This window comes from Podarcis bocagei, assembly GCF_964188305.1.
Source record: "Podarcis bocagei genome assembly, chromosome: 12".
Classification (NCBI taxonomy): domain Eukaryota; kingdom Metazoa; phylum Chordata; class Lepidosauria; order Squamata; family Lacertidae; genus Podarcis; species Podarcis bocagei.
The window spans coordinates 8,246,056-8,273,999 of NC_138137.1; the positions used below are offsets into that span (position 1 = coordinate 8,246,056).

General features: G+C 44.7%; 1 protein-coding gene across 8 annotated transcripts in view; it reads left to right on the top strand.

Moving 5' to 3' along the window:
• Positions 1-27,944, top strand: part of PDE1C (phosphodiesterase 1C) — a 268,752-nt gene that overhangs the window by 112,334 nt on the left and 128,474 nt on the right. For 2 of the 8 annotated variants that reach the window (XR_014001156.1, XR_014001158.1), the window contains exon 2: positions 12,592-12,618. The exons of the other annotated variants lie outside the window; for them this stretch is intronic. The gene's annotated coding sequence lies outside the window, so the exon portion shown is untranslated. The remainder of the gene's footprint in view (positions 1-12,591; positions 12,619-27,944) is intronic. 8 annotated transcript variants of the gene reach the window in all.

The window sequence follows — 27,944 nt, forward strand, 5'->3', positions numbered from 1 at the left end:
CTTGTTGACTGAGGGGTCAATTTGGACTGTTACTGTTTCTTGGTGGTCGTCTCTTTAGCCCATTGGCTAGCTGGAACAGACAGCATATTTGTATTGCTTTCTCCTAATATTATTGTGTTATTTATTATTTTCATATTGCACATGCTTTAAACTGTTTTGATTAGCTTCTGTATGCTGCCTTGGAAAAACACAGTCTTTTGAAAGGCAGCGAACAATTTTATTAAAGGTATAAATGCATGTGTAAGTATTGCACACAGATTACTTTTCTGGCAGATTTTTTTGGCCAATTTAGTTGAGCTAAAATGGGTGTAATAATGATTTTCCCCGCTGCCATCCTCTCTATTCTAGATAATACAGCATTTAAAAAGCATAGCTAGTCCCCCCTCCACCTCCCAGCATTGCAGAGGAGGAGGAAAGAAACCGGTTTTAATCTTCTTGCCTGCCTGTGGGATTAGAGTGCTAAATTGCTCGATTCATAATGGCTCTTACTCCATCCCTAGCATACTCTCAATGCGGCTGAAAAGGAAATGACAAATGGGGTCTCTTGACGGAAACATCCGACCACCTTTCTTTCCTAGCCCATATTCTCCCTTGAACCGCTATGTGGCCTCTTGCTTTTTCACACAGCGGATGAGCACAAATAATATATGCCACAAATCGTGTTCTCCTTCATGGAGAGCACGTGTTGCGGTGGGGTCTGCTGAGCCACCCCTCTGTTACCAGGCAGGGTCTCTAAAGATGGCCTGGGGCAGTGATTGGTTCACTGGGTTGCCGGGGTAAAAGTTATCTTGCAATTTTGGTGGGAGGGGTAAAATGTTTAAGTCCTCTGCACGCAGCCTGGAGCTTTCTCTTTGCTGCGTGCAACGGATCACCCGCCCACCCGCCCTTGAGTAAGGGGTTGTTGCATTGACCTTGCTATGCCTGTCATGGGGTCGTCTGCCGTTGGGGCAGGGGCCTAGTAGGAATTTTGTCCATCTGGCTGATTGGCCGGGCCATTTGGTTTTTGCCTACTGCGTAGCAAATCGTCACAACTTGTAAGGTTGCGGTTAGGCGTTGGTTATAAATTGGTTAGGATAGGCTGGGCCTGCCCCTCCATGGTTGCTGCGGAAAGGGAATTCCGTTAAAGGAATCCTGGGGCTTGCCATCTTTTCGCCCAATCCCTGGAATGGGACTAGGGCCGGCAAGCCTTCGGGGAGCATGTGGATGAGAATTGAGGGTCTGTGACTCAGCTCCATTTCTCCCCGACTTGCTTTCCCCCGCACTGTCTTTCGGTGGTGCCCGGAAGTCAGTTCTGTCCCCAGGCGGGGGGACAGATAGTCTTAACCAATGCCTAAACAACCACTCACGGTTTTGTATTTAAATAAAGTTGTGGCCAAAATTATGCCAAAAACCTTAAACAAAAATTAAGTGTGCGTTGTGAGTTATTTGGGGGGTGGCTTGGGGACCTCGACACTCAAACAGTGGTGGCTCCTGAAATATTGGCCAAGCCGAGTTTTCAGTCTCCTTAAAGCATTCCCTCTGTTTTCCTTTACTTACTCAAGGAAGTCCCTTAAATTCTGCAAATATTTGAGCTTTCCACTGCAAATGCTTATTTAGGACCCAGCCAGGTTTTGTAGGAATGGGAATCGGGCTCTTAATTGCTTTTAGCATAGAAAAACCAACCTTTTGTTGCCTGAAGATAATTTGCTGAGTGTGTGCCCCTGTAGCATCTGATATAAGCAAGCATTTGTGAGTTCCACAATCCACTTTCTTCTTTCAGGACAAGACGGTACTGCAAATACTGGTAGTCTCTGCATCCTCTTTTTCAGTGATCTGTCATGACGTGATTGGCGGGCGGCAGTGGCGGGGGGAAGAGAACCCCTGAAATGGTGACTAACACAGTAGGCCTTGTCCCCTAGGTATTTTAGCTGGCACCAGGGAGGTTTTCAAAGGCCCTCAGAAAGCCCCGCTTTGTCTGGAGATCTGTAAATTATTCAATTTTTAAGTTAAAAAAAATATAAATATGCTAATTCTTTTCCAGAGGTGTGAGAGCTGCTACTTCTTTCTCTGTCTCCCCTCCCTGCCTTCCTAAATCTCTCTGGAGAATTTGGCTGTATAACAGAGTCAATGTGCCAATGCTTTCAGTTGCAGCCATTTTAACCAGTTCTAAGAATCACATCTATGATCTGAATGAATAGAGCAAAGGATATTTTGTCTATGAATTCAATGACAGAAGACTCGACTGTGTTGGCCAATGTGACTCGCACATTTCTGTCGATCTCTGAGATGCGAAAAGGGAGTGAAATTCTTGTAAATTCACTTTAAAGCCATTTTGCATGTTGTTGAGGCAATAAAAGCTGTGCCTCGGTTAACAACAGGCACACAAGTTGTGGCTTCAGATTCAATCTGGCAAAGTTTATTCATACAGACAGTTTAAAAAGCAACATGTGCAATAATCTATAGCCAGATCCTATGCAGATTTAGTTGGAAGTAAAATCCACTGAGCTTAGTTGCACTTATTCCCAAGTAAATGTATATTGGATAGTAGCCTTAAAGCCTGATCTTTTGCATATTTACAGTGGTACCTTGGGTTACAGATGCTTCAGGTTACAGACGCTTCAGGTTACAGACTCCACTAACCCAGAAATAGTACCTCGGGTTAAGAACTTTGCTTCAGGATGAGAACAGAAATCGTGCGGCGGCAGTGGAAGGCCCCATTAGCTAAAGTGGTACTTCAGGTTAAGAACAGTTTCAGGTTAAGTACAGACCTCCAGAATGAATTAAGTTCTTAACCTGAGGTACCACTGTATGTAGAAATAAATTCAACCAAGTTCAATGAAAGTAAAAACGCAAAAGATTTCAACCTAATTATTGGCAAATTCCACTGAAATTAGTGAACATGTTTTGGATTGGGGTGTAAATTAAATTTATTCAGTGGTTTATTGATCAGGAGCATTTATAATCTGTTCTATATCGCACTAGATTCCAGGGCATATCCCAGGCGCCATGCAAACCATCTGAGCAAGCCCAGAAAAGATGAGGCTTACAACATGAAAAAAATTACTTATTTACAAACATAATAAAAGTGCTCCTAAACAATAAAGGATCAAAAGGTTCACAACCGAATAAACTAATTTCCACATACATCGTAATAAGATCTAAAATAAAGACACAATTAATATAAATAACAGCAACAACCCACTCTGTCCTAAATGATACTCCAACCCAAGATTCTGTTCAGCAGTCTCAGCTTTTGTAGCTGGAGTCAGTCCAGGCCTTGCCCTCCCAGGCGAAGTGTGAAAAGGCTTGCAAAGCAGGGAACAGGTCTTTCAAGACTCACAGCCACATTGTTCTGAAAAGTGCAAATTGGAAAAGTTTATTTCAACTCCTCCTCCTGATTTAGACAGATGAGGGATATATCCTCAGGCCGACATTTCCCTTTGAAGACAGACCCCATAACCTCACAAAACAGAATCAGAAAACAGAATCACAAAACAGAGAAACCAGTAGGAGAACACTTCAATCTTCCAGGACATTCTATACAAGATCTCAAAGTAGCTGTTTTACTACAAAGGAATTTCAGAAATAGACTGGAAAGAGAAGCTGCTGAATTGCAACTCATTACCAAACTTAAAACCATGGAGAGACCTGGTCTGAACAAAGACATTGGATTCTTATCTCATTATACATGACTTAGCCATTTCTCACCTTCTCACCCCTTGCCTTTTCCTGTAAGACCTATTACAGTCGTTAAGAGTCGTCAACAGGCCCATCTCAGCTATCTGCCAATCTCCCATTCCCACCACCCTTCTGAGTAATACCCCTCCCCACCTTCTCACTATATAGAAGGATCTGGCAACTTCTGTTTCAGTGTATCTGAAGAAGTGTGCATGCACACGAAAGCTCATACCAAGAACTAACTTAGTTGGTCTTTAAGGTGCTACTAGAAGGAATTATTTTATTTTGCCCATAACCTCAGTGAGCCTGGTTCCTGTGGCTGGTGGCTCGGACCGTCAGCTGAAGAAGCAACGGAGGAAGTTGGAAGTATGCATTATGAATCAATAAAAAAAAATGATATGTCAGGCAAAGTTAATTAAAAAGCCCAAGATCCTGGAAGGTGAAGGAATGATAAACTTCACCTCAGTCCATCATGCAGTTTATTATTCAGCCATGTCATTTTATGTCAACTTAAATCCATGCTGGCAAGAAAAGACGAGGCAGAACAGTCTTGTTCAGCAGTTCACTGTTGACTAGAACATAATGGGCATCATCTCCTCAAAAGCCAGGCTAATAAAAAGCGCCTCACTTCTTTGCTTGTGGCAAACATGAACCATACCCACTGCCTATCCAACAGCTATGATGTCTTTTCCAAGCTTAACGTAAGTAAAACATTAAATAAACAGGCTCTTTTCATCCGTGTGCCACCCAGGAAATATTTATATTGAAGCTTGGAATATATACGGGCTTACCAAAAATAAAATAGCAAAAGTAATGAAAACAAGGTTGACCATAATGAACCTGGGCAAAAATGGGAACGGCATCTCTGCACTGTTCCTGCGTGTGGCCCCTGCTTCGGCTTGCTGAACAGTAATCCCACTGTTTCAGCCTCTGTTCCAGAGTTGGGAAAAGGGTCTGGCACAAACACGAGATTTATAATTCTGCGTCATGCCAGCTGTCAAGTAGCAGACAGGCGGGTGGCAGCAGCAGCGGCGGGGGGGTGGGGGTGGGCGCAACAATAACAAACAAGAGTCTGATAGGTTTACCAGGGCTTAGAGCAAGATGCGGATTTGCTTCTGCGACTTTGAAAGCTGTTGCGGCCTGGCCAGATGAAATTCCAAACCTTTGGATCTTTCCCCAATATTCAGCCCGGATGGCTGCGACTCCTCCTGTTTTTGTAGCTACCACCCCAAACAAATTGCAACTGGGCAACTGTCCATGGGTCTCCACATAAGTTTCCATGTGTCAACGAATACAGCACCGGGGCACCGACTGAGCCATGAAACCCACACCCTTTCGTCACCCTCAACCTCCCCCCCCCCCTCGGCTGGGAGGGGAGCATTTAATAGCCTTGTTCTTTAAGCAGGAGTGGGATGAAAGCAAAAGATGCTTTCTTGACTTTGAGCAAAACAACATGTGCTGTCACGGCTTGTTCTGCTGACTGTCCTTATTCCCAAAGGAGAGGCGGGGGGATTTGCCTTCCTCCCCCATGACAAAAGGTGCTTTCGTAGGTTTCGTTTTTCCTAGGCAGGTCGGGAGGATGCAACTAAACAATGTAAAGGAAACACGTATGCACCCTCTGTGCTAAAAATATAGTGAGATCAAGGAAGCTGGTTCGTATCAGCGATGGGTTTTTGGTCTTGCCATGCAATGTATTGCACATTTGTCGGGGTTTAAAGGGGGGGGGAGTCATTTCCACCTCTCTGTTCATTCCTTAAGGAGCTTTGCAGTTTGCCTATTGAAGGAGAAGCTGTAATTAAAGTGGGCGCAGTAGGGGTGAGAATTTGCAAGGAGAGGATGGCCCACATCTTCTGTCACTACAAAACAGATCTAACAGATAGCTACTCGAAAACACTGGATTATATTTTTAATCTAAGTGTGAACAAATATGTCTTCAAACAGCAACTGGTGACGATGTACACAATAGTTACATGCGGTGAGTTTGTGGGGGGGGGATTAGAAAACACGATGGAGAATTATCTCAGCCCTTAGTTTTTGTGATTTTCTTCCATTTTTAATCAAAACCCACAGCGATTTGATTAATAGTGTGTGTGTGGAATGCAGACAAATGTGCATTATATATCAATAAACAGGAGCAGGGGTGCAGGGGAAATTTGATTAGGTGCGTATTTAAAGCTAAATCTATCAAATTCACACTTTCAAAAACAATATGAAAACTGAAATGCAGCCATCCTTTAACATTCATGCTTATTCCTCCCCTAAATGAATAACTGTAGTTGAAATATCAACAGCAAAGGACTTTGAAGACTCAAAAGTGCTACAGAAATGATAAACACTAACTGCAGTTGTGGTTTGTTGTTGTTGTTTGTTTAAAAAAACTGTTTCACTTTTTCTATTAGGCCTATGTAGGTGGCAAGCTCCTGAAAATTCCGCAAATTAAAAAAAACACAACCTAATACCAGTAAAATAAATAAATAAAACTAACACACCTCCAGTTCTCTAACTGCTCCCAGTCATACAGAAGCTGGAATATACTGGCAATCAGTTGCAATTTGATTTATGCTGTTTATTAATAAAGGCAGTAATACTGTTTAGTTTTTGCGCCATTAATTTTACTGTAATGGCAACAGCATTAGTAGAAAATGCATGGGGTATTGATTTTGCATATTGAGCTGCCTGGCAGAGAAGATTTCAGTTTATTTAAATGACCCCATTAGTCTGCAGGGAGTTTAACTCTTGACATAGGTGACTGTAAAAATAAGAGTTGATAGTCAATGGAGTAAAATAATGGCATTACAAATATTATATTCCTGCTCCTCTTGCTTCCACCACCATTGGTCCGGATCCAAAGGTCTGTGCAACGTACTCTGATATGCACAGTGTAGGTTCTCCAGTCCCTGTACTGGAAGCAGCCTGATTCCATGCTAACCTAGATAAACCACTTCCTGCCCCCAAATTCATATACAGTGGTACCTCGGGTTAAGTACTTAATTCGTTTTGGAGGTCTGTACTTAACCTGAAACTGTTCTTAACCTGAAGCACCACTTTAGCTAATGGGGCCTCCTGCTGCTGCTGCGCCGCCGGAGCACGATTTCTGTTCTCATCCTGTAACCTGAAGCGTATGTAACCTGAAGTGTATGTAACCCGAGGTACCACTGTATATACAGCTGACATAGCTTTTGGGCAAGAAACTGTTTGACACAGCAGCAGTTGACAAGGCAGAGTCTGGCTTCCTCGTCATGAGCATCCTTGCTGCTTGCCAGGAGGCAAGGTGGGAGGGGCGGGGAGGTCAGTGTGGTATGGGGATGGTGGCAGGAGGGTTGGGTCACCTCTGCCGCTGTGCTTGCACTGCACTGAGCTCCCTGTACATCTCCCCTCTCCCTCTTACCATATAACTCCCGTCTTGAATGACCTACATTGGCTCCCAGTACATTTCCGAGCACAATTCAAAGTGTTGGTGCTGACCTTTAAAGCCCTAAATGGCCTCGGTCCAGTATATCTGAAGGAGCGTCTCCATCCCCATCTTTGTGCCCGGACACTGAGGTCCAGCTCCGAGGGCCTTCTGGCAGTTCCCTCACTGCGAGACGCCAAGTTACAGGGAACCAGGCAGAGGGCCTTCTCGGTGGTGGCGCCCGCCCTGTGGAACGCCCTCCCACCAGATGTCAAAGAGAAAAACAACTACCAGACTTTTAGAAGACATCTGAAGGCAGCCCTGTTTAGGGAAGCTTTTAATGTTTGATGTATTACAGTATTTTAATATTTTTTTGGAAGCCGCCCAGAGTGGCTGGGGAAGCCCAGCCAGATGGGCGGGGTATAAATAATAAATTATTATTATTATAGCAAGTGTCTATGACACCACCCAACTCCCTGCTGCTGATCAAACATGGAAATAATAACTAGAAAATTATTATTATTATTATTCAATATACCTGAAGGAGTGTCTCCATCCCCATCGTTCTGCCCGGACACTGAGGTCCAGCGCTGAGGGCCTTCTGGTGGTTCCCTTGCTGCGAGAAGCAAAGCTACAGGGAACCAGGCAGAGGGCCTTCTCGGTAGTGGCGCCCTCCCTGTGGAACGCCCTCCCACCAGATGTCAAAGAGAAAAACAACTACCAGACTTTTAGAAGACATCTGAAGGCAGCCCTGTTTAGGGAAGCTTTTAATGTTTAATAGGTTGTTGTATTTTAATGTTCTGTTGGAAGCCACACAGAGTGGCTGGGGAAACCCAGCCAGATGGGTGGGGTATAAATAAATATAATAATAATAATAATAATAATAATAATAATAATAATAATAATAATAAAATAAATAAATAAATAAATAAAAATAAAAAAATAAATTTACTTATAACACACCCATCTGGCTGGGTTTCCCTGGCCACTCTGGGCAGCTTCCAACAGGAGATTAAAAATACATTAAAACATCAGTCATTTTTTTTAATTTAAAACTTCCCTATACAGGGCTGCCTTCAGATGTTTTCTAAATGTCAGATAGTTCCATTGACATCTGATGGGAGGGCATTCCACAGGGTGGGAGCCACTACCGAGAAGGCCCTCTGCCTGGTTCCCTGTAACTTCGCTTCTCACAGTGAGGGAACTGCCAGAAGGCCTTCGGTGCTGGACCTCAGTGGAGACGCTCCTTCAGGTATACTGGGCCGATGACCAGTGTATGCATGTAGCTCTGTACATTTATATAGCTTTGCATTACATTACATTATTATGTTTAAATCACACCTTCCCTTCAAGGAGCTGAAGACCACACATATGGTGCCACCTCTGTGTTATTCTTACCCTGTGTGATAGGTTAAAAATATTTTTAAAAGTATAAATCTGCAGGAATATAGTTTTCTTTTCATGCCGAAGCATTCAGCCACACAATCTTCCACATGTTATCTGAAGTGGCACAGTCCCCAAACAAGTTTAAAACCTCACTTGCTGTTTGTGTGAACTCTACTTACCTATAGCGTTCTGCAAGACGTTCTGATGTTTAGATTGTTGCGTTCAAGATGCAATGAGAATACAGTATGGAGACAGACATGGTTGGGCATGCGTTAAGTGGTCGATATGTAAATGTTGACAGATATTCCAAAACGATGAATTATAAATCTCATAAAAAAGAATTATCACATCCTAGAGAATTAATCCAGTTTTAAATGCTCTCGTTCTATTGATCTCATTTGAGCTCCACATGTTCCTTGAGAATTAACAGCTAAAAGAAGAGTGTTGTGAATGGACTTTTTCATCTCATGTGCTATTAGCAGCAATTTTGCCAAGGCTAGGGATGGGGGCGGGTGTGTGTGTGTGTAAATGTGATTGTTGGCACAAAAGGTGAACCTAGCTAATTCACACTTTCTAAAACAACAGATGAACTAAAACTCAGCCATCCTCCTAAATTCGCACATGTCTGTATTTTGCAACGCAGTTCTCCCACCAAGTAATGTGTACAAAAATGCATATTACTAGTGTAAAGTGTGCATTAAAAATGGCTATATTACTGAAAGGTATGAGATAAAAATGCATTATAAAGGGGAACTTGCTTTGCAAAAATGTGTTTATTAGGTTAAAGCACATACAAACATGTGTATATTAGGATAAATTTGCTGAAGACTTTTAATGACATACAAATGAATTTAAAATTGGGGGAAAATGGAGAGAAACCAAAACTGAGAAAGTCACCCATCCCTAGAGAAGGCCTACAACTCCAAAGGCTCAAACTTTGACATGAGTAACATTTGGATTCTATAACATGTATAATGCTATGAGTCACCATACTGTAAAAACTGGTGATAAATGTACAAATTAACTTTTAACATGACAGGTTCAAAGTGGCGCTCACTTGGCTGGGAAACAAAAAAGATATTCTCACTTGCAAATTTGCTCAATTTACTTAAGAAACATTAGATACAATAAATAGAGAGAGGTGCAGTGTCAATTACTAAAGAGTTATCTGGAGTTGAGCTTAACTTAAAGCAATTCAGATTATTTTTAAAACCTGAGTAGGAGTGAAGAAGCAACTCGTTTGACTAATATAAAATCATGTGGTAAAGTAGAAGGGGGACTATTCTTCTCGGGATTGACTCCCCCCCCCCATTATTTTATGTGGAGAAAAACCCTTCCACTTTTTTCCAGATCCCTTCACTTCCAATGGCCGTTTTGTATGGTCTGTTGAAGTTGTGAGCTGCAGTCACATGAACCAATGCAAACCTCTGCATTTGACAGCTTTCCCTCACATTGTTCTGCTGTCATAATTAATTGCAAAGTTATCCCTGTACTGGATAAATCTGCTGTAGGTAGTTGCGTCCCAGAGAGGCATTTGTGAATGGTCTTGAAGATATTGCCATTTGATCACAGTAATGGGCAAATCCAAGATGCTGGCAAATTCCAGTCCTGAGAACTTTAATGCATCTTAGACAAAATTGCAGCAATCTTACCTTCTTAAAGTGAAACGATCTATTTTTTCCTTTCTTTGAACCTCCTGCACCCACATATTGCAGCTTCCCATTGTTAGCAAGAAGGCTTGTTTTTATGCCTCTGTATATTCCTGACGCGGGTGGCGCTGTGGGTTAAACCACAGAGCCTAGGATTTGCCAATTAGAAGGTTGGCAGTTTGAATCCCTGCAACGGGGTGAGCTCCCGTTGCTTGGTCCCTGCTCCCGCCAACCTAACAGTTCGAAAGCACGTCAAAGTGCAAGTAGATAAACAGGTACCGCTCCGGAGGGAAGGTAAACGGCGTTTCCGTGCGCTGCTCTGATTCGCCAGAAGCGGCTTAGTCATGCTGGCCACATGACCCAGAAGCTGTACGCCGGATCGCTCGGCCTGTAAAGCGAGATGAGTGGCGCAACCCCAGAGTGGCGCAACCCCAGGGTCCCTTTACCTTATATTCCTGACTTCCAGGAATTTGCACATTCCTGCTTTCAGTCTATGTGTATCGCTTACTATTACGAAATCCCATGGCTGGCTGTTTCGAAGATCTGCTGTCATATCTCTAAGAGAAGGCATGAACAAAAAGGGCATGTTGAAAACTCGCACCCAGTGGTCAGATTCTGGGCTCCTGTACTGAGGAGGGAAAAGGAAGTTCAAGCAACAAGTTCTTACCATTGTATCGGGGACTTTTTGAGCGTCAACAGCTTACATTTTTTCAGGGGAAGTATTGGGAATCACTTTGAATGGGAGGCCATTGAGAGGATAAGATGGGCAAAACACCTGTCAATTAAGGGCAGTGGCAAGAGGCCAAAATTGGGGAGAGGAGTTGGGGAAAGCCACTAGCATCACGTGTATGCCAATCACTTGATGACTGTAACATCAAATGACAATGTGTGCATATGTCTTAGCAGATCAAATACTTTGCTGGGTCAGACCAAGGGGCTGTCTGAACCCTCCTCAATCTGGTGCCCTTCCTATATTTTGGACTACAGCCCCCATGGCTGCTGCTGATGGGATTTGTAGTCCAAAACATATGGGAAGGGTGGTTGATCTAATTACCCGGTGTGGTCTGCTCTGATTGGCAGGGCTGTTCCTGGGTTTCAGACCCTGTCACCAAAGGCTCATTAGGTGTAAATGTGGGAAATCAAACTTGAGACTATTAAAAACATATGCTCTTCTACAGAGGTACAGACCCTCTGCAGCTCACCTAAGAATCATTGAGTGGTGAGAGGTGCAATCAGCCCTAAAAATTACACAGGTAAAGGTAAAGGTAAAGGTAAAGGTGAAGGGTCCCCTGATCGTTAGGTACAGTCGTGGCCGACTCTGGGGTTGCAGCGCTCATCTCGCTTTATTGGCCGAGGGAGCCAGCGTACAGCTTCCAGGTCATGTGGCCAGCATGACTAAGCCGCTTCTGGCGAACCAGAGGAGCGCACGGAAACGCCGTTCACCTTCCCGCCTATTTATCTACTTGCACTGGTGTGCTTTCAAACTGCTAGGTTGGTAGGAGCTGTGACAGAGCAATGGGAGCTCACCCCATTGTGGGGATTCGAACCGCTGACCTTCTGATCGGCAAGCCCTAGGCTCTGTGGTTTAACCCACAGTGCCACCCGCGTCCCCTAAAAATTACACAAGAGAGTATAAATTGTCTTCCTGTAATATGTCTGTCATTCTCTTTGTGGCAGAATCATATATAGGTGATCTGTTCAGTATGGAAATCCCTGATGTAACAGGGCACCAGGCCTTTAGCTGTGTATTCCCCATTTCCATGTACATAAGGCAGGCACCAAATCTGATTATATTCTGGTCCGTGCTAAGAACATTCTTTTTTACCTGAGACTTATCTCATTTAAGGCCCACCTATACACCTATACATTCTTCTTGAAGTCCATATATGTTGCTGTAATTGTGATTCATGATTTGCATTTTAACTTATTACTACCTATTTTGTGTGCAGAGTTTACTATACACTGTTTATATGCATCAGTTTAAAGCGGTATATTAATCCATTGCTCTTCAGTTGACTTTTGTACTGTTCTTCAGGGTTGCTGCTCAGAGGCTGCTTCTGTCCACTTCAGTTGCTAAGTTCTAGACAGCCTTGGTGATTGATGATCTGACTTTTGTGGGAGTTATGCTGAAAATACAAACAAATAAATGCCAACGAGAAATGAGAGGTGATTGCTGCTGTATAGACCAGACTGGGGGCAACTGCTCTTGTGTCTTGTGTTGTTTTCAGCTGTAACATGCAAATGGAAGATTTATAACACCAGGGATTTTTATTGCCTGGTTATGATGACTGGAATGGTGGATATGCAGGGTAGAAAAATGGCACATTTGTTTTGACTCCAAGGAGTTACCTGCTCTGGAGGTTCCTCCTCAACAAACTTGTCCTTCAGATCTTATGCTAAAGCTTCACCTCCTCCCATTATTGAAAACACCGATCCATTTACATCTCCATCCACATCCTAGGTTGACCCTACTTATTCCTCATGTTTATTTATGTTCTTTTTCTGCAGGAGAAAATATAAGAAAACGTCACAGAGGTAGGTATCGATCGCAGAAGAACTCGAAGGCGTTTGGCGGCGGGGGGAGTCGGCAGAAATTATTTGTTGTTGTTTTAGCATTGGTCTTGTTCATGCTGTGAACCAACTGTACCAAGAACAGGCAAAGTAAACCCATGGATAGAATGCATCTCACTAGAGCTTTCGTGCCCCTGATCTTCTACTGCAACTCACCCATGGCTTGGTTGTTACAAAAGCATGAGAGGTCCTTCAAGGTCTTGTGCTCCCAACTTCTGCATGATCCAAACTGGTATTGGCTGGTTGGGAGTAGATCTGTATTGATTAAACAAACCCCTTAGGGATTCAACAGGACCTCTGGTTAAATAAGAAATGTAGCATTTGACATGTATGTTGGGACCTTAATAAACCAATACCCACTTTCTTTGGAGAAATCTGCCTGCTTCATCTTTTATTGTGCTTTAAAACAGACATCAGCTGTGACCTTGTAATTATCAGGTGACTCTGCTTTATATAAGGAAATATTCGAAATCATGCCATGCCATAATGATGCACCCTAATATTATGTATTGCTACACACCACCCCTATCTCTGAGCGGTGCAGGATTCCAAGGGTATAGGCACTTTCCCAGAGTTTGTGTTTCCTTTGGAAATGAGGCACAACACAGACTGTGGTGTCTTTATTATATATGGTTTATTCACACATATATACAACCTGAGGCTATGATGAAGGGGCTCACACCACTACTCTCCAAGAGATTCTTGCTTCTTCCATGCCAGCAGAAATCAGCCATGGTCTACTGTTCCTTTGTCTAGCTTCATGCATTTAACAGACTGCCACATCTATCAGGAGTTATGGGGAATCTGGCACCCCCAAACCCTGGCACCCACAACTCATAACGTTATTACCACTCAGAAGTCAGCCCCACCAAGTCCAACAGGACTTGCTCCCCTAAGTATAGATAAGATTGCAGTTATTGTCGGCCTGTGCACATTTTGTTGGGAGTAAATCCTCTTAACCCCAGTGGGATAGGACTTAAGGAAACATTCTGAGTAAACACGTAAAGAGGAGGCTGTTAGTTGTCTTCCTGTAACTTTGCCAGGCGAATCCTAAAAAGAGGCCTGGTTGATTTTGATCTTGACTTTGTTCTTTCCGACGCTTCCTTATGATTTGCTTTTAAATATTATGAATTTGAACTGACAACAGTAAATTTAGTGCTAAGTGGCTCACTCTTTGCGCTCTCTCTCTCTCTCTCTCTCTCTCTCTCTCTCTCTCTCTCTCTCTTCTTGCCCCCTCCCCAATAATAGTGGGAAAAGGTGGATCCAAACTATCATGTTTTTCACAGCGTCACTGAAAATTCATGTGGCTGCCTAACCTTTTAAAATGTTGGTTGAAAGTTGGGTATGCTAATGGCAACTTTCCTTACCAATGGAGATGTTATCTGAATCTTCCTCCGAGGTTCAGATCATTCCTGTAAGTTGCTGACAACTGCCAGTTCTCATTAGCATCTCCGGGATCTGAAGGAATTCGGCACATGGAAGAGATAGAACCTCAAAGACTCTACTTAGGACTTATCCATACTTCCTTTTGTTCCGCTACTTTTCCCCAGGGAAAACCTCTTTTTAGCATTCATTCTGAGCAAAAGAGTAGTTCAGGTTTTCTCTGCATTGACGTTTTCTCGGATTTAGAGCTAAAGAGTGGGTTTTCCCTGGGAAAGGTGTGGGACAAGGGGGAAACCATTCAGAGCTATGCCTAGAAAGTGTGGGTCACTGAGTGGCAGAAAACCACTCAGACCCATGTTTTCTAGGAACGGGACAAGCAGAAGTGTGAACAAGCCGTGAGTGTGTTATTCTACGTGGCTTGTAGGCTGCTCTGGTGAGTCTTTTATGCTGGCTTGGGGATCTGTTTGCTGAACTGCAGAGCAGAAGAACTAGTCCTTCTGTAATAAACTGGGCCTCCATTTCTCACTACAGTGTACTGATTATATACCTTTATGCAACATAATGTTGACCCCCTTTCAGGTTGTAAGTGTCTATATTTTAGGAACTGCCCAATTATCTTAATTGTAAGTGTTGTAAGTATTGTATTTTAAAACTGGTTTTGCCCACCCTGGAAAGGAAATCTCCTCCTCCTCCTCCTCTTCTTCTTCTTTAATGAAGTCATATTGCAGTAAAAGATCCACAATTTTGCAAAGATTTGGGATGTTGTATAAAAACATTTGGTGAACTGTAATGTTAAATGCGTGAAATGTTTCTATCTCCTTCTTATGGGTAAAATGTGGAGCAAACTTTCTACACGTTTTGTTTGAAATTTGTCTGGACTGTTTGGGGTCAAATAGAATTGCACTGGGGTTGGATTCTGCCCATATGCTAGCAATTGACCACCTCTGGTTTAGGCCTATGCAAACAAAGAAGGTTTGAAGAAGGCTTTGGAGTGAGTGAGTGGTGAGGTCCTATTCTGTCCTGCAATTAGCACTTTAATGAGCAATATCATGTGCTCCTGCTGTGTCAACTTAATGCCTTTGAAAACAACTGCAGGCTGATAATGTTTTCATCATAAACATGGACATTTCACAGCTCTCTAGCCTCAAGTTCAGAAGGGCACTTGATCAGCAAGCTATGATGCCAAGCAATCACTGCAACACCAAGAAACACAGTGTGTTTAATTAGGATTGCTCATTTTTCACATCCAGGTTGCTTTGGTTAAGAGAAGGCTAGCCAGCTATTTAGATAATTAGTACTTTGAGGTTTACTTTACAGAGTTGTGTGTTTACTGGAGAGGGGGGTGGTGGAATTATCTAGAACTGTCTGGTGTCAACCTGTCTGGCATAATTCTGTTCCATTCATGGGGAATCTGAACATTTATGAAAATATGTTCATTCTACAGAGTGCTCTTTCTAAATTAACATCAAGTACAGAGGTGCCCCGCAAGACGAATGCCTCGCAAGACGGAAAACTCGCTAGACGAAAGAGTTTTCCGTTTTGGAGGTGCTTCGCAAAACGAATCTCCTATGGGCTTGCTTCGCAAGACGAAAATGTCTTGCGAGTTCCTGCGGGTTTTTTTTCCTCCCCCCCTTTTTCTAAGCCGCTAAGCCGCTTATCAGCTGATCCGATAAGCTGATAAGCCGCAAAAAGCCGCTAATAGCGCTAATCCTCTAATCTGTCAATGGGCTTGCTTCGCAAGACGAAAAAACCGCTAGACGAAGAGAATCACGGCACGGATTCTTTTCGTCTTGCGAGGCACCATTGTACCTGGCAAGGCTGACCGGGCAAAAAGCTGGTTTAATGACCCTCTGATGAGTACACGGAAATCACTGGTGCTGCTTAGGAGCACCAAGTACATACCGTATTTTTCGCCCCATAGGACGCACCGGCCCATAGGACGCACCTAGCTTTTTGGGGGGGAAATAAAGAATTTTTTTTTATTCCCCCCCCATGTGCGTGGCTGGGGCGGGGGAAGCCTGAGCTTCCCCCGACCCCAGCCCCCAGAACAGGCTGCTATCCGCTAGCCCTTTGAGAGCCGCGCGACTTCTCGCGGCTCTCCCAAGGCTAGTGGAGCGCTGCGTGAAGCCCGAAGCTTGGGGAGTGCTGAGCTCAGCGTGCCCCAAGCTTCTGGGTGCCGGCAAGCTCTCCGCTAGCCGTGGGAGAGCTGCGTCTCCCACGGCTAGCGGATAGCTTCCTGAAGCCTGGAGAGCGAGAGCGGTCGGTGCGCACCGACCCCCCTCGCTCTCCAGGCTTCAGAGAAAGCCTGCATTCGCGCCATAGGACGCACACACATTTCCTCTTCATTTTTGGAGGGGGAAAAGTGCTTCCTATAGGGCGAAAAATACGGTAGATGTTCACTTTTCCCTTTTCTTGCGAGGAATCCTATTCGGAATAAGGGAATTTCCCTTTTAAAAAAGGGAAACGTTGACAGCTATGACCAAGTACCTTGAAGTCATTTGCATGCATAGTCTTGTGAAATTGATCTCAGAATATAAATTTGCAAAAGGCTTAGGTGCTACTTTGTTTGTACAGCTTGCAAAACAAGAGGTGTTAGGCATATGTCATGACTGTCAGTAGTATTTGGAGAAGAGTGGGGGGGGGAGTTTATATCATATCAGAAATACATTAGCATTCAATATTACGCCCCATTTAAAAATAGTCTCAGTTTATTGTTCCTTAACTTTAGCTTAATTTCCTTTTCACTTCTTATTTATTGACCTTGCAGAGTTATCTTGATTATCTAATTCTTTAAACTCCTCCAAGTAATTAAAATGCTGCTCAGCTCAAATGAAGCAATTCTGGGTGCGTGTTTTCCCCCAAAAAACCTTTATCTAGTAAGACGACTGAACAGCAGTATGCTATGTGAAAAGACTTGCCACCGTACTGAATGATCACTTTGATTTGAATTAAGATATGGTCGGATTAAAATGTTGTAAATAAATGAATGTATTAATTATGAACAGGAAAACCTGTATCTATTTCAAAACAATTCTTCTGCAAGAAACCGCAGTCTTTGGAGTCGAGCTGTGTCCTATGCAAGCGTGAACAGAAATTAGCCATATTTTGAGCAAGCACGCACAGATGTCTGTGTTCTTCAGACCCTAAACAGATATGTGGGCATTTTTTCTCTACGCTAGGTCAGTATTTATCAGTCAGAGCCAAGCAATCATAAGGGGGACCCTTCAGTGTGGGAGCCAGTGTGGTGTAGTGGTTAAGAGCGGTAGTCTCATAATCTGGGGAACCGGGTTCGCTTCCCCGGTCCTCCACATGCAGCTGCTGGGTGACCTTGGGCCAGTCACACTTCTTTGAAGTCTCTCAGCCCCACTCACCTCACAGAGTGTTTGTTGTGGGGGAGGAACGGAAAAGGAGATTGTTAGCCGCTTTGAGACTCCTTCAGGTAGTGATAAAGCGGGATATCAAATCCAAACTCCTCCTCCTCCTCTTCTTCTTCTTCTTCTTCAGTTCCCCCAACCCCCTCGGCAGCCATGGCAGTAGTCTCGTAGATAGGCCCCACCCCCTTTGCTCCTCCATTCACCCACTTGATGGGGGACCAAGCGAATGAGGATCAGAGAAATGGTGAAAACCCTTCTTAGGGGCATTTAGGTGTCCCAGATCTTGTTCTCATAAAAACAGGAAGTGACGCCATATTGAATGGAGGAGGAAGGGAGCGGGAGGCATAGATCTAAGAAATGTGTTAAAGGAATGCATGGAACCGAACTTCCAGTAGCACGTTGAAACGCTGTGCTGAAGGGAAGACCTCTTGGAAATTTGGGACGACTCTGGGTTAAGAAGTGGAAAGCCATGATGGCTTAAGGGCTTTCAAGACCATCTCTGTATTTTCGGGACAGTTGGAGGGTATGCTGTGTGTTCAGATCTTGCACTGAGAGCCTGCTGTGTATGTCTTTCCTTTCTAAGGCTCTGTATATGGTTACAAAGGGTAGGGTCTTTTTAGAGTGGGGGCCCTCCCTAGGGAATGATCTCTTCTAGGATGCCAGGCAGTCCTGCTCTTGGCTGTCTTTTAGGAGGACTGCAAAGGATTTTCACCTGATTGTAAGGGACATAAATTCGAGCTGCTATGGTGGTGTTGCGTTCCCTGTGGCTTCATTCGTTTTACATTTTTAAATGATGGTTTACATTGCTTGGGTTTATTTTAAATTATTCAGTTTTTTTTATCTTGAGTGTAAGTTAATGAGGATCCTATTGGGCACAACTGCAACCTATACTTTGTGAGGAAATACATTAACAATTGTAGTAAGCATAATATTGAAACTAAAGCCATAGAAATGGAGTGAGTCTATGCGCATTGCACCCCTATTTCACCAGCCTGGAAAATGTGTTAGTTGTCCTGTTGTTTAGAAGATTCTGTATTGTGTCAATATGAATAAAGAGTGTTGTACAAGATCCACATTATTTGAAGATGACATAACAATTAAAATCGGTATGCTGTTACTCTAGAATAGGAGTGGGGAACCCACAGACCCCCTTATTTGCTGGACTGCCAATCAGTGCTGATGGAATCGGACATCCAGCGATCACTGGGGGACCACAGCTTTCCTACTGCTGCCCTAGAATTAACCTTTGCTTTAGGAGAATGTTGTGTTTTGAAGAGCCCCACACGCACACACACAAAGCTAAGCCTTTGTACAATCTGCCCTTATGAATTTGTTTTCACAGATTGCTCTAAAGAATCTTTACCCTTAGATCCTTGTTAGCTAACACGAAGATGGCTGCAATCTGGGATAATTTAAAGCTGTCTGTTGTTCACCCGTGTTCAATTTAAATAGCAGTTCAGGGAGCCAGGGAGTTTGAGTTATGAAGCCAAGAATTAATATATTTGCAGAGTGTAAATATACTCAGAAAATGTTGGCTGTGAAATAAATTTGCCGGTTATCAACCTTGCAAAATATGTAAAGGTGGTTTCGGATGCTTTAATTAAAAAGAGCTTTGGATCATGTTCCGCTATCTACATGACCAGTTCAAAGGCCACAAATATATTCTGGGCTTTGGGGAGGTTTTTTGGAGGGTGGGAGGGGCAAATGAATAAATTAATACAGCATACTTTCCAGTATTCAAAGAAGCCAAATAGAAACTGGCTTCAAGGTCATTTGTCCCAACATCTCAATGAAAGCTTCATGTTCGTCTGCATTATGCATTGAAATAGGGTTTTATATTATCCTGCAGTCCCTGGCCTTCTGCCTGGTGTGTTCCATGCAGTGTTGGCCCACGATGGTGAGCTGGAAGGCACTTAGTTCCTCAGCCCCACAGGGAAGCGTCTGTGAAGGTTCTGGTACCTCGCAAGACGAATGCCTCGCAAGACGGAAAATTCGCAAAACGAAAGGGTTTTTTGTTTTTTGAGCTGCTTCGCAAGACGATTTTCCCTATGGGCTTGCTTCGCAAGACGGAAACGTCTTGCAAGTTTGTTTCCTTTTTCTTAACACCGTTAATACAGTTGCGACTTGACTTCGAGGAGCAACTCCTAGCACGCGATGTGGTAGCCTTTTTTGAGGTTTTTGAGGACTTTGGTGATTTTTGAAGCTTTCCCAAAACATTCCCGACACCGTGCTTCGCAAGACGAAAAAAATACAAGACGACAAAACTCGCGGAACGAATTAATTTCGTCTTGCGAGGCACCACTGTATTTATGTTATCTGGTGTCTATGGTATCTGGTCCAGGGGCCTCCTGCTTGGCAACCTTCAATTTAGTGCTCCACATCAGACTCAAAGTCACAAACTCAGTCTGGTTCACTAGCAATGTAGTGGGTGGCCAGTATAAAATATAGCAATTTACTTGTCATTCAGTGAATATGAGTATACTGTATGTCTTATCAATCTGCGCTGCCTACAGTTGCTCTGAAGAAAATCCAAGTGAGCATCTTGAACGAATTGTTAGTGTGGTCTGTGAAGGAGACTCGTTAATTTGAACAAGTTAAATCTTAAAATGAACTTCAGGATGTTTTGAGGTTTATTTTAATTTTTATTGCATTTTATTGCATTGATTAATTCAATGATTGATTGCATCCTTCCCTTTTCTTCATGGAGCTCAAGGTGATATACATTGTTCTCCTTGTTCAGTCCCCACAAGAACCCTGTGAGGTAGCAACTGGCCCAAGGTCACCCAGCGAGTTTTGTGGCTGGGTGGGGACTTGATCTCTTTTCTCTCCCAGGCCCTAGTCTGATACTCTAACCACTACACCACACTGGCTGTCTAAGTGGAGATTGCATTTACCCATATTTGTGCCAATAGGCACTCGACTGCATTGGTAATGGCCTGTGAGCAATAAATATTTATTGGATGTTGGACTCACAGTCAGACACTTGGTCTGGTTTCTTAGCTGGCGACATTGCAGCCTCTGACTCCAAGCCTTGCTCGGCTAAACTCCGGGGCCAGATGCATGTGTGAAGCCGTGACGAAACCTTGCAAGGTCTTACATGCAAATGCATGTGGTAAAGGTAAAGGGACCCCTGACCATTAGGTCCAGTCGTGACCGACTCTGGGGTTGCGGCACTCATCTCGCTTTATTGGCCAAGGGAGCCGGTGTACAGCTTCTGGGTCATGTGGCCAGCATGACTGAGCCGCTTCTGGTGAACCAAAGCAGCGCACGGAAACACCATTTCCCTTCCCGCCGTAGCGGTACCTATTTATCTACTTGCACTTTGATGTGCTTTCGAACTGCTAGGTTGGCAGGGGCAGGGACCAAGCAACGGAAGCTCACCCTGTTACGGGGATTCGAACCGCCGACCTTGCGATCGGCAAGTCCTAGGCTCTGTGGTTTAACCCACAGCGCCACCTGCATCCCAAATAGGCACTCTACTACATTGGTAATGGCCTGTGAGCAATAAATATTTATTGGATGTTGGACTCAAAGTCAGACACTTGGTCTGGTTTCTTAGCTGGTGACATTGCAGCCTCTGACTCCAAGCCTTGCTTGGCTAAACTCCGGGGCCAGATGCATGTGTGAAGCTGTGACGAAACCTTGCAAGGTCTTACATGCAAATACATGTACTAACACCGTAATGATGATGACATTGCTTGTAAATGTGTCTAATAACACCCCTTTCACCCAACAACAGCAGCAACAAACTTTGGCGCTGAAACCGTTGTTTGGAGGAATCAGCAGAGTTTGGGAAGCTGCAGATTAATCTCAATAGCTTGCTTTGACAACATTCCAAATGTCATTCTGTATTCAATTCACTCACTTGAGTCTGTCATGTCATTTTGTGGATAGGCTTCCTGGAACACATTTTAACGTGTTGTTTACGATAACAGACGGGCACTTGAGGAACTATTACAACCCAGTGCTGGATATTTTAAGGGGCAGGGAATTGTTCAGCCTTTTTCCTCGGTTCCTCCTGGATTGTCCTGACATTTTGTCTTTATTCGAAGCAAGACGTCTCACACTTAATGCAAGCTAGGAAAAGACCTTTGGGGTTTCAGAGAACAGCGCTATTATCAGTCTTTATGAAGCTTCAGTTCATGTCGCACAATGAGTCCGTCCTCTGGATAAGGGACCTGGGGTGGCAGCAGGGCCTATTCTGTCACATCACCTGTCATCTTGCAGAAGTGATAATGCGCCAGAGCAAAAGACCAGAGTTGTACTACTTTCCTCTGCCATAGGAGCACCGGGCAGAGCACTGTTCAAAACACGCAATGGCTTCAGAAGAATGAGTAACTGATTCTTCTTGGTACTGTTTGCAATATCTGTCAAACTCCGTTGCCTAGCATCATTTTATCTGCATGTGTCAGATAAAAATAGGTCCTCCTGTTTTATATTACATGGCAGGGTTCCTCCCTGGAGCTAGCTTGGAGATCAAGTGAGTGGAATGAAACATGTGCTTCCATGGGCACTTGCTGGTCATGAAAGGATCCTGGAACACTTGGCTATTTCAAAGAGGCTCCTTTTGCCTTCTGTCTTATATATACGAATAGTAGTGAACTCAGTTTTCTGTCGGGCCTGGAGCGGAACCATCCACACAGAAGATGGGAATAGCAGCAAGCTCGGGGGAACCCTGAATTGAGTAGAAGTTCAAAAACAAAACAAAACACATCTGGGCGGGGGCCCTAAACAGGAAGATCTCAAGTTGTTGTTGTTTAGTCGTTTAGTCACGTCCGACTCTTTGTGACCCCATGGACCAGAGCACGCCAGGCACTTCCACTGCCTCCCGCAGCTTAGTCAAACTCTTGCTGGTAGCTTCGAGAACACTGTCCAACCATCTCGTCCTCCATCGTTCCCTTCTCCTTGTGCCCTCCATCTTTCCCAACATCAGGGTCTTTTCCAGGGAGTCTTCTCTTCTCCTGAGGTGGCCAAAGTATTGGAGCCTCAGCTTCAGGATCTGTCCTTCCAGTGAGCACTCAGGGCTGATTTCCTTAAGAATGGATAGGTTTGATCTTCTTGAAGTCCATGGGACTCTCAAGAGTCTCCTCCAGCACCATAATTCAAAAGCATCAATTCTTCAGCGATCAGCCTTCTTTATTGTCCAGCTTTCACTTCCGTACATCACTACTGGGAAAACCATAGCTTTAAGCATACGGACCTTTGTTGGGAAGGTGATGCCAACAAATCTCAAGTTACTGAATTACAATTGATGGTACATGTAGTATTATTTGAATTTGTAAGTGGTAGGTGCATCTGTGAATGTTTGCACAATGAAAGCAGGGCAACTTCTGCCATAATAATAATAATAATAATAATAATAATAATAATAATAATTTATTTGTACCCTGCCCCTGTGGCTGAGTTTCCCCAGCCACTCTGGGCAGCTTCCAACAAAGATTAAAAATACATTAAAATGTCACACATTAAAAACTTCCCTAAACAGGGCTGCCTTCAGATGTCTTCTAAATGTCAGGTAGTTGTTTATCTCTTTGACATCTGATGGGAGGGCATTCCACAGGGCGGGCGCCACTACCGAGAAGGCCCTCTGCCTGGTTCTCTGTAGCTTTGCTTCTCACAGTGAGGGAACTGCCAGAAGGCCCTCGGCGCTGCTTTCCTTCTGCTTCCGAAGTGGCTCAGTCAGTGCACATTTCCTCAGGCCCTGCTGCGATAACTGGTGTGTAGCTTTCGTTTCTTGGTCCACCGGGTTCCAGTAGCAATAGAGAAAATGGACAGCAGGAAGACCAGAAAATAAGACAGTGGGCAGACAGACAGAGCCACTGCTGGAGACCAGAGCGCACAAGGCAGTGGGCACCCAGTGCAGTGCAGGCTTGGCATATTCCTACAGGGCTGGACCTATTATTAGGCAGAGAGCAAGCTAGGGACGCGGGTGGCGCTGTGGGTTAAACCACTGAGCCTAGGGCTTGCCGATCAGAAGGTTGGCGGTTTGAATCCCCACAACGGGGTGAGCTCCCGTTGTTCAGTCCCTGCTCCTGCCAACCTAGCAGTTCGAAGGCACATCAAAGTGCAAGTAGATAAATAGGTACCGCTCCGGTGGGAAGGTAAACAGCGTTTCCGTGCGCTGCTCTGGTTCGCCAGAAGCGGCTTAGTTGTGCTGGCCACATGACCTGGAAAAACTGCCTGTGGACAAACGCCGGCTTCCTTGGCCAGTAAAGCGAGATGAGCGCTGCAACCCCAAAGTCGTTTGCGACTGGACTTAACTGTCAGGGGTCCTTTACCTTTAAGTTGCTGCCGCCAGATTGGGAATCCTCCATGTAGGTAGCCTGCTCCCTTCAGGTGCAGTGGAGGATGCTGAAGTAAAAATTATCAGTCAGTGGGTGGGAGATGCACCATCAGATTCTTTGCCTCAGGCAGCAAAATGTATTGAGCCTGAACACCTCCCCCCACGCCCCCCCTCAGTATTCTCTTGAGACGTTGGCTTAATTGCTTTCCCTGTTTTGTTCTCCCAGGGTCACCGTTTTTCTTTCAAAATGGCATGTATGCTATCATTGCTGGTGTGTACAGATGTGATTTTTTTATTTATAATAGAATAAATAAAAGTAACGTGGTGAAGCAGGAAGTGAAAATGAGAAGACTCCTCACACCTGGCTTTGCAGCGGCCAAAGAAGCCCCTTAACTGCAGAAGTGAAATTGACAAGAGGATTTTCCAAAGTTCCCTGAGCGGAAGAAAAGTGGGTGGGAGGTTGCGATGAAGAGAATGGCAGAAGAAGGAGCAGGTGATGCAGAAAGGCAGCAGGTCAGCACATCATCGCTGACCAATGCAGAAAAGCATCATGGAGGAGATACCTGGCAACGGCGTAGCGTGGGTTGTCAGCACCCGGGGCAAGGCAAGTAATTTGCGCCCCCTAACCCAGGGCAAGGCAAGTAATTTGCGCCCCCTAACCCCTAACCTGCCGCCGCTGCCAGCTTCTTCTTGCTGCTGCCTGGGCTGGGGTATTTACGTTAACGTAGCCACGGCGGCGGCGGCGGGTCCGTGTCAGGTGATCTGAGGCGAGTTGCCGCTGGCGCTGCCGCCCAAACGACGCCGCTTGCCCGGAGGAGGAGGAGGGCAGAGAGGCGAGGAAAATGCAACATGGCCCAGCAGCTGCAGCAGCAGCGGCGGAGGCGGGGCTGTGAGGAGGGGCTGCCTGGTGCACCCTCCGCGGCCCTGACGTGCGGGGACCGCCGCCAGCGCTGAGAGCCGCTGCCAGCTCGTTGGTTCCGCGAGACATGGGGCTCTGCTACAGCCTGTGCCCGAGGCTCTTCGGCGACTCCGGAGGCGGTGAGTGTGCCCCCCCAGATGTTGTGGCCAGTGCAGCCGGCCCCCCTGCACCCCCCACACTACGCCACTGATACCTGGTCTTCTCCCTCCCTCTCTGGTGCATGAGTAATGACGTTCGAAGTGGGGGAGAAGCATTATATGAACGGGTGTAAAGCCCATTAACTGAAGCGGAGGAAGATTCCTGAGTGAGTGGAAATTAAAGCACTTTAAAACAAAGGTGGGGTGAGTAATCAGAGCACAAAGAGCACCAGAAAACACTTGACACCCCCCCTCTCAAACAGAGCAACTAAATTAAAAGCAGGCCTTTCCTCAGATGAGTCTTTGCCTGTCTCTCCCTTTTCTGACGGTTCCATTTCCCAGTAAAAAAAGGACAGAAGTGGGCAGCAGTTCTGGTTTTAGGGCAGGTCCACCACACGGGGCTGAGCCGAGTGGGCACAAAATATAAATAAAACAGGAATTATTGTGAAAATAATAAATATTTTTTGTTGGGGGGGGGGATTTTGTCCTCGCTCAGGGCGCCATATTACCCAATTCCATCCCTGTGGGCAGTGGAGGGATCCTAGCAACAGTGGGGACAATTCTGACTTATTTTGGAGGTGATGAGGAGAGGCAAGGAAAGCCCTTAAAATGCATGTGTCATTTTGGTCTCAGGCAAAGCGCTCTCTTCTGATCTAGCATTGCAAGAAATCCCTGTTCTGGGGTTTTGAAGTCTTGGGATAATGTGGAGCCTGGCTATTCGTACCTACGGGACCGCCTCTCCTGGTATGTCCCATGGAGGACCTTATGGTCTTCAAACAAAAACATCTTGGAGGTCCCAGGCCACACGGAGTTTAGGCTGGCCTCAACCAGAGCCAGGGCTTTTTCGGCTGTGGCCCCGATCTGGTGGAACACTCTGTCACAAGAGACTAGGGCCCTGCGGGACTTGACATCTTTCCGCAGGGCCTGCAAGACAGAACTGTTCCACCAGGCCTTTGGCCAAGGCACAGCCTGACCCCCTCCTTTGGTAATCCTCACAGAACTCTAGCCCAATGGTTGCCATTAATCTGATTTTGAACTGATTTTAGAACGAATTGATTTTAGAATGCTGTGTTATTTTATTGTTGTTAGCTGCTCTGAGCCCAGCTTCGGCTGGGGAGGGTAGAATATAAATAAAATTTATTATTATTATTATTATTATTATTATTATTATTATTATTATTATTATTATTATTTGTTAGCTTTTCTGACCAAGCTGGTAGGATCTGGCCTCGGGTGCGGAGTAGCCAACAACTGGATGGAGGCACTGTAGACGGGTGATTCTCAGGTCCAGATTATTAGTCAACTGCCTGTTTTGGGTGGGAAAATAAAGGTAAAGGTAAAGGTACCCCTGCCCGCCAGGGCCAGTTGTGACCGACTCTAGGGTTGCGCGCTCATCTCGCTCAAGAGACTCTCACCCAAAGAAAGCGCTTGTAGCCTGTGTGTGTTCCTGGATCCACCTTTGTCGCTAGAGGCCCAAATGGATAGGAGGGTCTTCCACCAGCTTTGGCTGCTAAAACAGCTACAGCTGTTCCTTGACCATGGTCATCCATGCGCTAGTAACTTCCTGGCTGGATTTCTGTGATGTACTCTATGTGCGGCTGCCCTTGAGCTTGGCCCAGAAGCTTTAGCTGGTGCAAAATGTAGTGGTTTGACTGTTCTTGGGGGCAAAATATTACCACCCACTAATACCAGTGCTGAAAGACCACTAGCTGCCAATTCGCTCCTGGGCTAAATCCAAGGGGCTGGTTTGGGTGTGAAAGCCCTATTCAGCTTGGGACCAGAATACTTGAAATATTGTCTCACCTGTTGTATACCCAATGGATCACTGTGTGATCAGTAGGCAAGGACTTACTGATCATCTAAGGACTTACCATCTTATCAGATCCATTGTGTAGAATATAGGAATTGAGCCTTTAGTCTTAAGGCATGTACCCTTTGAAATTCCCTTCTATTAAATATTAGTCAGGCACCATCTCTATTGTCTCTTCAGTGTCTACAGAAGACCTTTTCCAGTCTGCATCTGTCTTGTTGTTGTTGTTTAGTCGTTTAGTCGTGTCCGTGACCCCATGGACCAGAGCACGCCAGGCTCTGTCTTCCACTGCCTCCCGCAGTTTGGTCAAACTCATGCTGGTAGTTTCGAGAACACTGTCCAACCATCTCGTCCTCTGTCATCCCCTTCTCCTTGTGCCCTCCATCTTTCCCAACATCAGGGTCTTTTCCAAGGAGTCTTCTCTTCTCCTGAGGTGGCCAAAGTATTGGAGCCTCAGCTTCAGGATCTGTCCTTCCAGTGAGCACTCAGGGCTGATTTCCTTAAGGATGGATAGGTTTGATTTTCTTGCAGTTTGATCTCAAGAGTCTTCTCCAGCACCATAATTCAAAAGCATCAATTCTTCGGCGATCAGCCTTCTTTATGGTCCAGCTCTCACTTCCATACATCACTACTGGGAAAACCATAGCTTTAACGGAAAACCATAGCTTTAACGGAAAACCATAGCTTTAACTATACGGACCTTTGTTGGCAATTGTGTAGAATATAGGAATTGAGCCTTTAGTCTTAAGGCATGTACCCTTTGAAATTCCCTTATATTAAATATTAGGCAGGCACCATCTCTATTGTCTCTTCAGTGTCTACTGAAGACCTTTTCCAGTCTCCATCTGTCTTAGAATTCTTTTAAAGATGTTTTTAGATGTTTTTAATTGTTATTCTGTGCGTGCTTGCCATTCTGGGCTCCTTTGGGAGGGAGGGCGGAATATACATTTAATAAATAAACTGATAAGGAAATAGGTCCTGGAGTAAGTCCTTATGTGATGTGCAGAGATGTTATATCTGTACAGGTTTTGGAGCTTTGGTCTGTTGAGCTGTAATAAATTGTATCCAGCTTGGCACATTGAGTTTCATGTTGAATTCTGCATTATTTTCCGGCGGCCCTTTTCATGTTATTGCAGCCCCTGATGTATGGAAGAAAAAGAGGTGTGATTAATAAACTGCTGAACAGTAAATGAAGATATCAGTACAATAAATTCACTGCTTTATCAAAAGGCCAATTGTTAAATGTACATGACTGGGGCTAGCTCCAGGCAGGGAAGGAAAGCAGCCAGTTCGCTGACAAATGAGACTTACATTTAAAGTAAAATAGAATGGCAGTGTAATGCACACTGAAATTTGCTCTTGGCTTTAACTGCAGAATCGCTTG